At 37.6% G+C, this 12,657-nt stretch overlaps 1 long non-coding RNA gene across 3 annotated transcripts in view; it reads right to left on the minus strand.

Moving 5' to 3' along the window:
* Positions 1–12,657, minus strand: part of LOC128851516 (uncharacterized) — a 143,907-nt gene that overhangs the window by 39,384 nt on the left and 91,866 nt on the right. For 2 of the 3 annotated variants that reach the window (XR_008448884.1, XR_008448883.1), the window contains exons 1-3: positions 9,199–9,337; positions 8,973–9,099; positions 4,346–4,499 (exon numbers count right to left, since the gene is read on the minus strand). This is a non-coding gene — a long non-coding RNA (uncharacterized LOC128851516). Of the gene's footprint in view, positions 1–4,345; positions 4,500–8,972; positions 9,100–9,198; positions 9,338–12,657 lie in introns of those variants that run through there. The other variant, XR_008448885.1, reaches the window with a different exon arrangement.

The following is a 12,657-nucleotide window of genomic DNA, read 5'->3' on the forward strand; positions in this document are numbered from 1 at the left end:
TGGTTTGCTGTGTCTTCTGTTGGTAATAGATTATGTGGAGTTTGTTTTGGGGTTTATTTTTTTATTTTATTTTTAATCACTGTACATAATCCTTCTGTTAATTCTTTTTCTACTGCACTGCAGAAAATATCACCACGCTATTTCACCAGTAAAGTGATCAGACTCTCCCAAGGTTGTGTGACTGGCTGAATGCTACTGAATACCATAAGTTGCAGGCTTCTCCAGTGCCTGTTTTATGCAGCAAGCCAGTGGTACCAGAATATCTTGAATGACGTGGCCACTGAGATTCAAATTTTTCCTGACATCAGGTTGCACTTCTATGGGTTAGGTTTTTTGGGGAGGGCAGGGGGGGTGGGTAATAGGTCTGTCCCAGGAACTTTTACTTTCTTTGAATAAAACTTAAAATTAAGAACTTGATAAGAGAACAAGTGCTACCTTATATACTTACCTGATTGCTGCAGGCTGAAAACACATGCAAAATTATACTCACATGGTTTCAGGCAGGTGCATGGGCCTTGGCAGTTTCTAAAAGCTATAACCCCCATATTTTGCCAGAAAAACAGGCTTATTTTTTGGACCTTAGGAATGTTTTTTTGCATTTAAGACAAATGACCATTTGGGTTTCATACATATTCATAATTAATTGGGAACCATATCAATGTAAAAGTCAGGTTGTTTAGCAAGAGCAGTGTTTCTGCATAAAGCAGTCTTCTATGCAACTGATATTGCCACAACCGCTCTGTTCCCCAAGGAACATAGTTCAAGGAAGCAGCTTGGAGAGAACAAAAAGGCAAAAAGGTGATCATTTCTCCTGCACTGCTATGATAAGTTGGCATAATAAATGCAAAAAAAAAGAAAAGAAACTTCAGCAAAAAGCCTTCCAGGCTTTCAGAAGAGCGTGTAAGTTATTGATGTGATCAGAACAATAGCTGCTAATGGATGAAGATGTTTCAGAGTTCTTATGCACCTGCTTATTCTTCCGTTAATTAAAATCTGTGATTGCCAGAGTAATTTTTGCATCGCATATATATGCAGCTTCAGTAGCAAGTGACACATTTTGAAAGAAAAATGCAAACCAAAAACCTTGCCAGTAAATTCACAGAAACATAACTTATTTTAAAGTTTCTAGGTGAACAGAGCACTTATAATGATGTCACCTAGGACTGAAGTTTCCAAGCTCTATCCAAGTGAGTAATATGCAACAGGAAACAGGATTGTGTACCAGTTCTCAGCTGGTGAGATTTTTATACTGCATACAACTTGGAAAAATTAACTAAAATCCATACTATTTCAGGCTTTGGCCTCTCCACCGGGACCTCCACCAAAGGGAACCATTAATGACAGAGCGGACAAGGAGCAGAATCTCACGTGAAGGGAAAACTTTTTTAGAGTTTGGTCTACAAACACCATAAAATTTTGAAAGGCTATTGGTTGAATTCAGAGGATTCTGAAGACAATTCCCCTTGTGCTACAGATACAGGATTTGATTTGAAGAGGATGTACACAAGTTGTGAAATATCTGCACTAGCTAGAGGGAAGCTGGAAGTGAACAAATGTGGTTAACTGCAGTTTCTTCAAGGATGTGATCAGTGTACGCAGAAACAGGGCTGGAAGACAAAGGAAATCCCTCTTCAGGCACTCAAGAAAAATCCAAAGTCTTTCTGACCATATGCAGCCTATTTGGTAGACACCACAAAAGCTCATGCCCACCAAGAACATGATAACTAATAGTGATATATAATAGCTTTAATAGTGATATCTAATAGTCTGTGATATGTAATAGCTTTAAGGTTTTTCTTTGTAACGGAAATAACAGAAGGTCAACATATCCAATGCACTGGCAAGAGCTGACACTACAACGTACTGTAGACATCAGTTTTCTTCTGTGACTCTACTGGAAGGAACCTCTAAGATTTCTTAAACACCTTACATTCAGGCCTCTGTTCCTGAATGCAACTTTGTCAACTAATCCCTTTCAAAAACTGAAGATTAAAGTGCTTTGCATATATTCATTAATTAGGCCCCACAGTTACAGCTGTCAGATAATATCGCTGAATAATTTATCTGACAAATTTCACTTTTTATAATAAATTATTCAATGTCCTTAATTCTTATTATTGTCTCCACAATTTATACAGCTGGGCAAGCAATTTGTGAATCACAGTCTTTTAAGAGCCTAGAAGATATGTTCTGAAAAGATTAAAAAAACCCCAAATAAAATACAAGTGCAACTAGTATCTTCCTAACACCTTACTTTTTTCCAGCTTTAGTCACCGGTGGAGTCTATTATGTGTTTCAATACTGGGAAACTTGTAAGATTTGTAGACATCTCTGATATGGGTGCAAGTCAAAGATTTGAAACACAAGGACAAGATCAGGGGCTGGGAGCAGTGACCGGGGTGACACACAACGTTTGATTTCTAAAAATTCACAGCAAGAAAAGCAGAATTCAAGTGTCTAATCTATCTCCTGCATTTCAGCTGCATCTCAGTTACTGCAGCAAATGAAAATCAACAAGCAAAATTACAATAAAACACTACCATAAAAACCTCTCCAGTAATATTCAGGACACAACACCTTGATCTTCAAATCCAAACAAATTATTTCCTTCCCTTCTGTGCAACAAAACTGAGAAGTGTTGGAAAAAAACTTCCATAATAATTATGCATTATGCCTTGAAACTTGCTACAATTTGATCACCACTAGGAATAGAAAGAAAAGGTAGGAATTCCATTGAAACATATTGTGCTGCTTGCCCACCTGAAAGAATAGGTATTTGGTCCTGCTGTTCAAGGAACAGTCAGAGGAGTTCAATCATTTCATCTAATACTATCCATGTAGTGCTTTCATCAGCTGATTTCAAAGCAATCAGAACGGTTAATAAAAGCAAAGTCAAGAGAATGTGTATGTAGCATGACCCATGCATCTTGAGCACATTTCAAGAACTTCAGGAATGTTACTTGGTGTTCTGGGACCTGAGGGAATCCTAGACCTCAAAAATCTGAACACTGATGAGCCAACATTTCAAACTTGGAATTAATTAATGAATCAATTAAAACTGCAGATTATGTTCAATTTTATCTTGAAACTACACAAGAGGAGAAAACCTGGCATACCCCTGTGTCCTAACTTCTTGACATTCATAATCAACTTCAGCTTGTCTGATCTCCCAACTTTTTTTCAATCAACTCACTTCGCCGTCTAATGTCATTGAGAAAGTATACAAAATGTCCTTTTCACGAGCTGTTCTAGAAAAGATGGCACAGAAAAAGCTGAATCTTGGCTTTGCTGTATGTCCCCTGTATGCCCAGCTGAAAAAAGCAAACAGAGTACAGATGTTTCCTCAGGAAGCAAAGGTTCGTCTCCTAAATCCTTACTGCTCTGAGATATATTTGCTAGCTGTTGGGCAGTGTGTATGTACTGCTATCCTAATAGACTGCACAGGAGGACATAAAGTGACAGGAAACCTCCTCAGGCCAACCTCCACCCACACCCTGTCCCATCCCACCAACATGCCAGAAGAGTAAGAGATACATAGGAACCGCTCCTCCTACCAGTCCACGATCACAGTTTGCATAGCTGCAGCAAGGGAATGTGAGGGAGACATTAGCTAATTGAATTTGCCACAGTTGAACGAGAAAACAAAATGAACAGATACAAGTGGTTCTGGTTCTTGTAAAGAGCATTGCATGATATATATCAGTCTGAAAAAGCAAGGTATAGATTAATTGCCAGGGACTGACTAAACATTTCAAAGATGAAGTCCAGGATTTACGGTGCATCCTTTTATTTTTTAGGAAAGCCTAAGAAAATTGGCCTAATCAGTCAAATTAAGGAGCTTTTTCCCTATGTGTGCTGAATCTTCTTCAATGCTAGTGAATTTTTCTAAGGAAAAATTAATAAAAATGTCTTATCATAGATCAATAGTTGAAAGTGATGGACTTACAGTAGTGAATTTAAATGAGCCTGTGAGTCTAGGATCAAACATTTCCTTCTAGTCTGGGGAGATGCTTGATTTTTTTCTGTTATCTCTAGTGATTATTTTAAAGTATTACGTTTAAGTTCATTAACCTCCAAAATTATCTTTAAAGTGAAGGAGGAGGAAATACACGTGCTGTGATACATCAGAATTTAACAGGCTGTTTCGTTGTTGTGTTTCTGAGATTGTCGTACATTTTGCTTAGGGAAAAAAAATGGGAGGGGAGTGAGAAGGGTTTTAAGACAAGAATAAATGGGTTTGGATTATGTGGTCTCCTGGAGTTTCATTTTATTAATACAGAAAAATTGTGAGAAGTTCTAAATTTCCATAAAAACAAATGTAAGAATAATGGCAATAAAAACATACCACAGAAGATGCACCATACTGCAGTAATTTCAATGGAAAGTGGTGCTCCAACCTCAGACAGCAATGCTTGTGTGAGACACGATACAGTGCAGTGGTCTGGCCTCTTCACAAGTTGGACTTCAAAAAGCAGTTTAATTAAACAGTTTCTCTGTCTCTAATGAAAAAATGGTAAGAAAATAAATTCTGTTTAGTAACAGTAGTTAAAATTCCCTTTGGAGACCTCTTTTTGTGTACTTGTACAGTCTTCTCCGCACATCAGCCACTGACATTTCCTTCGAGAGAAATTAATCAATTATGTCTTGAATCCTCAAGTCTGAAAAAGAAACTAACTTTAGATAGCATGAGGACCTATGACTAACATAATTGCTGAAAATCCTTCATACCCGTAGTTGCAAGGTTTTCTAAGTGGCTGATTTCCTTTACGTGATTTATTTTGGTTATATGTCCTCCACTGGTCTAAATCAGTATCACTTTACTGACTTTGCCAGTTCTTTGTCATTTTGCATCCAGCTGAGCTCATAGCTTTTTTCTTTCTTTCCTTCCATGAGCAGCAACTATTTATTCCCTAGGATTAATATTAAGAAATAAAGGGAAAGGTATCAAATATCTACTTTACACCAGAGAAAGGCTAGTCTCCACTCAGCTCTTGCTGAATACTCCTGGTGACAATCTTTTCACCGCCAGTCAGCTCTTTCTAAGTATTCCACCTGCACATCTTTTTTTTCAGTTACTGGTTGATAAAATTTCTTTTCATCAAAACAGAAATCAAATTTGTTGGAAGTTAACCCTTCCAGAAGTCTAGCTGATGTTTCACAGAAGTTTTCTGCAGGTAGCTGCCTATCTGAATTAATTACATGAACAAGACAGGCGTATATTTTGGAACAAAGCAATTTCTAAATGCTTTATGTTTACATTATGAATACTTCCAGTGTACTTTGGTAGACAACCAGATGTACACTTTGTCTTGAAGTACCATCACATTTACTACAGCTGGATAGTAAAATGAAATCTAAGCCCTTGTCCTCTAACTCTGAACCAGACAGGGTATTTTATAATGTTCTGGAATTCTGATTAATTTTAAATAACCATCAGTCTCTGTACAGCTTTCCAAAGAAATATTTATTCTATCCTGAACACGCAACTTGCTGGTAAATTAGCAGCTGACACAGGCAAACGTTTTTTTCTGAGGGTGGTTTCTCATTTTCTAACCAGGAGCAAAGGGAGTTTTTTAGGACCAGGAAAGGGAGACTCAGATTTCTCCAAGGGATTGCATTATTTGCTTCAATACATGGTAATTTCAGATATTCATACATTGCAAGATAGTAATTTTGGAAAAAGGAAAAGATAATCGCTAGAAGAGGAAAAGGATCTGTTGTAGTTCCTATTCAAAGCAAAAAAAAAGAAAAAAAAAAAGGAATAAAGAAATTAAAAAGGAAAACCAGAAAAATACTGCCACAGTATTAATAAGCATACTGGGGTCAATGTTACCACTTCTGAGTGCAAATCATACACAGGGTAAAATGACAACAATTCCATTTAGAATTAAAATAAAATTTATTGCACTTAGCAGCACTTAAGTTAATTTATTCTTTTATTCATAAACTGTGTTTTCTCTTTCCAGGCTAACAACGAAATGTAATAATCTACTCAGCGGCAACACTTCTGTACTAGATAAAAATCCTGCAGAAAGTGTTGAGCTTGATCAAAAAAAACTTAAAACACATTCTCTGAATAGTATTTTCACCAGCTACTCACTTTTGATTCAAGAGCAAATATGGGCACAGCAGAAACCGTTTATAACATTTTTAACAAGAGCAAGAGAAAAAAGCAACCATGAGAAACAGGAAAGCAATGAGTGCTGAGGTATACTATCAATGATTAAAACGCTACACAAACACAGGCACAATGCAACCAGACGTCAAGAATGCAGTTTGCAATGACAGAAGCTGTCCTTAAAGGGAACATGGTTTATGTATTCAGGAGCTGTGGGAATGAAAAATAGCATGGCCATCAGATTTTTTTGAACTGGGCATTTGAAGCGTCAGCATTTCTGTCCCCCTCTTGGACTTTTCAGATGAGTTTTATTCTGTCCTGACTGGAATAAAAAGGAGTTTCTAGCTGAAGAAATATGCTGAAACACTTTCATTGTAAGTGTTCCAATGCTTTGCTGAGGCAGCCAGCAGAAAAATGGTGAAGTGACGTCTCGGCATCAGCATTACTGAAAGATATCTAAATAGCACTTTTTACTAAACCTCATGGGGCTTACAGTTGGTTCCCCCCCTTAGCCATGTTTATATTACTTGCTTCCTACAAGGCATTTTCCAACATTTTCACTCATATCACGAGGCTTTTTTTAAAAAATGCTACTAATTTCAAACTTGCTATCAGTTTCAGTCTGTTCCAGGCCTGCCTACCCAAAGAAGTCAACACACTTCAAACTAGTAGAAGAGTTCACAGCTCGTGATTTCCAATACCCCAAGCTTCCTCGTGGATATTCTTACCACATTCTGAGAAGAGATTTTTGTAGCCCTCCCTAGTCCAAATTCTGTGTTTGAAATAAAACATGGTCTTTCATTGATGTATAAGCATTATATACAGGGCCTCATGTATGGCAAGTGCCATCCCCCAGGGGTCAGTGCTGGATCCAGTTCTGTTCAATATCTTTATCAATGACCTGGATGAAGGCATTGAGTCTACCCTTAACAAGTTTGCAGACGACACTAAGCTGGGTGAAAATGTTGATCTGCTTGAGAGCAGGGAGGCTCTGCAGAGGGACTTGAGCAGGATGATCAGTGGGCTGAGGCCAGTGGGATCAGGTTCAACAAGGCCAAGCGCAGAGTCCTGCCCTTGGGGCACAACAATCCCGTGCAGTGCTACAGACTTGGGGAAGAGTGGCTGGAAAGCTGCCTGGTGGAGAAAGACATATTCAGCTGGTTGACAGCTGAATATGAGCCAGCAGTGTGCCCAGGTGGCCAGGAAGGCAAATGGTATCTTGGTTTGTATCAGAAACAGTGTGGTGAGCAGGTCCAGGGAAGTGATTCTGCCCCTGTACTCAGCACAGGTGACACCGCACCTTGAATACTGTGTTCAGTTTTGGGCCCCTCACCACAAGAAAGACATTGAGGTGCTGGAGTGTGTCCAGAGAAGGGCAATGAAGCTGGTGAAGGGACTGAAGAATAAGCCTTATGAGAGGTGTCTGAGGGGAGACCTTATCACTGCCTGCAACTACCTGAAAGGAGGTTGAAGTGAGGTGGGTGTTGGTCTTTTTTCCAAAGTAAACAATGATAGGATGAGAGGAAATGGCTCCAAGTTGAGCCAGGGGAGGTTCAGGTTAGGCATCAGGAAAAAATTCTTTATTGAAAGGTTTATCAGGCACTGGAACAGGTTGCCCAGGGAAGTCAGTCACCATCCCTGGAGGTATTTGAAAGATGGGTAGATGAAGTACTCAGCGATACGGTTTAGTAGTGGTCAGGTATGAGGGGAATTAATGATCTTGAAGGTCTTTTTGAACTAAATGATTCTATGATTCTGTTTTCAGAGATGACTCACTTAAAGCAGAATTAACTGTGCCACATAAAAGTACCATTAATAAGTACAATATTTTGCACAAAGGGAAATAACATGGAGTTTTTTGATATAAATGAACACCTTTGTTCTGAATGCAATGTTTTCAATTAGACAGTTTCTCAGTAAAAGCAGTCTGTACATTGGACCGTCTTTTAGACAATAGTGTATTATATTAAGAATTTGTGTCTATTCAAGACCCAGAGCATGTGAAAATATTTGAGAAAGACTTGAATGCAGATCTAACATGCTCCTAAATGAGAGAAGAAAAAGACTGGGATTTCCTTTGGAGCAGTGATAGCAGAAGAGCTAAACAATTTTTTGCATAAAGCTAACACTAGAGGAAAGAATGTTTTCATAGCTGAGTCCTTATTTATAGAGGAAAGTCCTAGAAATGCCTCTAACTGAACTGTTTGTAGGAAGTCTTTCAGAATATGTTAATAAAGGAGGAATAACAGATTACAAGGACAAAGCAATTTACAGGGACTCGGGATTTCTGAAGAACACCGTTCAGATCAGAAATTGATGAACGACTAAGAGTAGTGTGTGATCGTCCTTGGTATCAGAGGAATGAAAGATGCCAAACATAGCACCATCTGGTTATGTAAATCTCAGAAGGATCCAGTTTTGGCTTTCATTTGGAACAAAATGATATAGGGGAAAAAAAACCCAACCAACAAATAACAGAATTAATAGACTGAGGAAAAGGTTATATACCAGAGAACTACAAAATGAGGAAAGTTATAGAGAAGATGAGTGGAAAATAACCCTCCACTTCTCCTAACACAAAAATTAAGATATAAAATTATATGACAGCAGAAGTAAAATAATAAAAATGAATTTATTTTTTATACTAGTTCCTAAACTGTTTCCAAGTCAGTTTCTACTAAAAAAAAAAAAAGTAATTGCAAATAAAATGTCAAAGTGATTGTCTCCGAAAAATTTCTGAAAATATTTTTGTTCTCACATTTATTAAATTACGGAGAGATATTAAAAAAAAAAAAAAAAAAGAAAAAAAAGGCAAGCCCTAGTTCCAGCTACTAAGAAAAACAACATGATTTACCTGTTAAAGTGCTTTATTCCATTGTCCCCATTTCCCATCTCCACCTCTGACCACAGCATCCACTACAACTCCCAGCCTCCTGAGTACTGATGATTTTGGTACTTCAGTAAACCAAAGCTTTACAAAGCTGCAAGGCAGTCAAGGCAGAAAGGTGTAACACACTGTGCTTTAACTGCAGTTCTTTGATCTAGGAGAAGAGAGATTACTTAAGTCACACCTCACCTACCTTACTCCATGTCGGCTATTTAGCTGAAAAGAGAGTTAAATCCATCTACGTAGTCTCCTCTTGGCATTCACCAAACTTGGGATTTCCTCTGAGAGGGCCTGCTTATTACAGACAGTGACTTGTACCAAAGAGAGTACTGTGTAAGGGAACCCCACAACTCATTTTTTTTTGTTGTGCAAGTCACTTGAACTTCTAATTATATGTTCACCACGTTTCATTTTGAGCAAGTCAGCACTACAGTATTGCATTTCAGGGAAAGAGATAGAGGTGCCAATTTTCTACTGATGTAAAATGACACTGCTTCATCGGGCCAAACTGTTCTGCAATTTGCCATTTTTGCAGAGGAAACATGCTGACTCCTGTACTCCAGTAAGAGTATGTTCCCTTCAAGCACACAGCCACAGCTCATGGCCCTGCAGAACAGAGACAGCCCTTAAGATGGCTGTCTCATTAGTTCCTCTTTTCGTTAGGAAAACAGAGGTTTTTCAAGCTTTTACCACACATAGTTAAAGCATAAAAGGACACGCTGCAACTGTGGTATCTCCTGGTCTGTGTCCTTTGTCCCAGGGACCAGCATCCCTCAGGTTCTCAGAAAGCCCGCTGGCTAAAGTCTTAAGTAAACATCACTGCATTGTGTGTGTCTTCTAGTTGCTTAATGTGTCAGTTGCTCTACTTTATTTCAACAAGGATTTTCTCATTTCTGCAGGAGTTTAATAGTATTTGAGGAAGAAAGGAAAAAAAAATACCCCAAACTCTGCTTTTCCCATCTGACAACGTGGCATATGTTTGTATATGCATCCTTACTTCTTGTGAATATTGAGTTCCTTCCTGGAGAAGCCTAAGCCTTTAGATTCCATTTAGGCTTCCAATATGGTTTGGTTCAATTTTAATCTAGTATATTTCCTATTTCCAGCAGGAATTTCACAAAGTAGGACAGAATATAATCAAATAATCTGTACCAATTGTTTATGGTGGCAATTACCAAGATTACTTAATGTATTATGTAAATTTTTGTGATTTCACAAAGTCACTACATTTGTATCATACATTTTTGGTAATACTGAGTCCATTATATGGCATTTTTTCAACCATGGAATATTCTTCTGGAATCGTCTATGTAATATACATTATAATTCCTCCAATACCCTCCAATATAATTCTTTGATTCATGTACTAGTAAAGATTCCTTCATTAACCTTAATGTTGTCAAATAACAACAACTGACACATATTAAATAGTTCAATGTGTAACGTATACATATGTCATGTGCATAACTCAGAAGAGGTTCTTCTTTCATAAATGACAGCAGCCTCCCAACCTTTTTATTTTACTTATGAGAATTGAAGTTAACCTTTCCCTTCCCTGGAGTGGCCTCTTCACAGTCACGGTTTCCGACCTACTTCTTATCTGTTTCCCAAAAGAAAATAAAATACCCTCCTGAATTTTGAAAGTGGTGGAAAAAATAATGTCGATACTGTTTGATAAATAACCTTTGTTAAAACAGACTAAATCTATGTAGAGTAAGCTCCAACAGCCCTCTCACATCCCACAGCTAATTTGCATATTGGGTCATGGAATATGTTTTAGGATATTTGACTGCAGACCTCACTAAAATATTCATAATAGTGTTCCAAGTAACATTCAGCAGAAATTGTCATTAGACAAAGACTCCTTGTTGTGAACACCCAACACACCTCTAAATCTGTATTTTTAAAAAGTTAGATCTTAAATATATTCTCTACTTGAAACCAACTTTTAGTAGGCTTACTTGCATTAAACACAAATTTCTCATGTCAAAAGTGTTCCGTAGCTCTGAATGTACCCACAGACACTCTGCTTAATTGACAGGCCATCAGAAATTTACCTGGAACAGATAACTGTGCTGGAAAGGGACATCTAGAAAGTAGGAAGTACGTATTCTTATGTGGTATGACAAATACATTTACAAACATCATTTTCAAACGGGTGGTCGGCTCATTGGTCAAAGCCTTTCTCTGTGTGTGTGTTGTCAAGATGATCTCAACCAAAGCAATACAATTTTTAGAGCTTATTACTCTATCTGTTGTCTACATTATTTTTCCAACATTGCAATCATCTTCAACGCTGAGGTCATATAGAAACATTTTCAACTTCCTTGATAGGAAAATCATAAAAGTCGCACTTCGTAGAAGTCTAAAATGCTCTGAAATATTATTTTATAGGAAATTATTGAATTTAATGGAAATAAGCTGAGCAAACACAAAAAAAAAAAGAAAAAAGTTGTTTCTTATAATATGGGGACTGACAATGTAATTGGACGAACAGGAAGCATTTCTGCTTACAAAACAAGCATCCCTAATGCCAATGATTTCACAAATTATTGGACTTTGCAAGTGGACAATGACATCAGGAGTAGTCCAAGTAGAAATGGAGAACAGAAAAAGAGAGGAGGTAAATCTTTCCCTCCTCAAGTGAATTCACTTGCAATTTCAAACAAATTCATTCTAGCTGTCACCTTAATATTAATCTTGGTTCAGCAACAAGATTCTGGCAGATGCATTTAATAAACAGTAATACTTGCTGCAATGCTGCTTTTCTTTTAATTGCCCTGGAAGTTTGCTTACCAGCTCCATTCTATCAAATCAGGATCATACAGGAAAGTTCTTCAGCAGAAATCTTCACTGAAATGGCCGACTCAGAAAGAACCCCTGCAAAGGTTCTTGTGGTTCAGCTGCCCCACTTCAGAGATGGAAAATAAGTAAGTCTTTCACAAAGATAAGTTTAAGATAGTTATGTTAGCGATGAGTAGCAAAACCACAATCGCATTAGGCAAAGTATTTCATACGGTCTAGGTAAAAGCTTTATGTCCTGCCAAAGTATATTCCTGTGCAATGAAAGGCCACACATGTCACAGACACATTCTTTTACCAGTATTTGAAAGCTGAGAAATTTTATTGGTGTTGTGTGTCATACATTGCTCACAAAGAAACTTTAAGTCCCATGTTCAAAACCTCAGTAGGAGGATAAAAGCTTATGCATTTTAGAAAGGTCTAAAGACTACCAGAAATAACTTTTCTGTATTGAATAATATTCCAGGATTAACACTTAATGTCATCGGACCTATCATGTCTAGAAAGAGAAGCCTTCTCTTATTGGACAGAGAAAAAAGTAGTTTTTGCAGCTTTCTAACAGTATGAAGTGCCTGACTCTAATACTGATGAGTTATCAGACCTTAATCCTTTTACTAATCCGGAAAAATTGCCAGAATACCGTCACTTTCAACACAAACCCAAATGAAACTTGGCAACTTTAATGCATGTCACTTCAGAGAATTTAAATAAACTCAAGTCCAGAATTCAAAACAAAACTCAACAAATGTGAAGCCATGCAAATCAAACCACTCAACCAAAACTATTCCCATGAGTCACCAAGAAACAAAGTTCTGTTAATACAGGGATCTTGCTCAACTTCAGTGACTAG

Source organism: Cuculus canorus, chromosome 2 (genome assembly GCF_017976375.1).
Source record: "Cuculus canorus isolate bCucCan1 chromosome 2, bCucCan1.pri, whole genome shotgun sequence".
In the NCBI taxonomy this organism is placed as follows: Eukaryota; Metazoa; Chordata; class Aves; order Cuculiformes; family Cuculidae; genus Cuculus; species Cuculus canorus.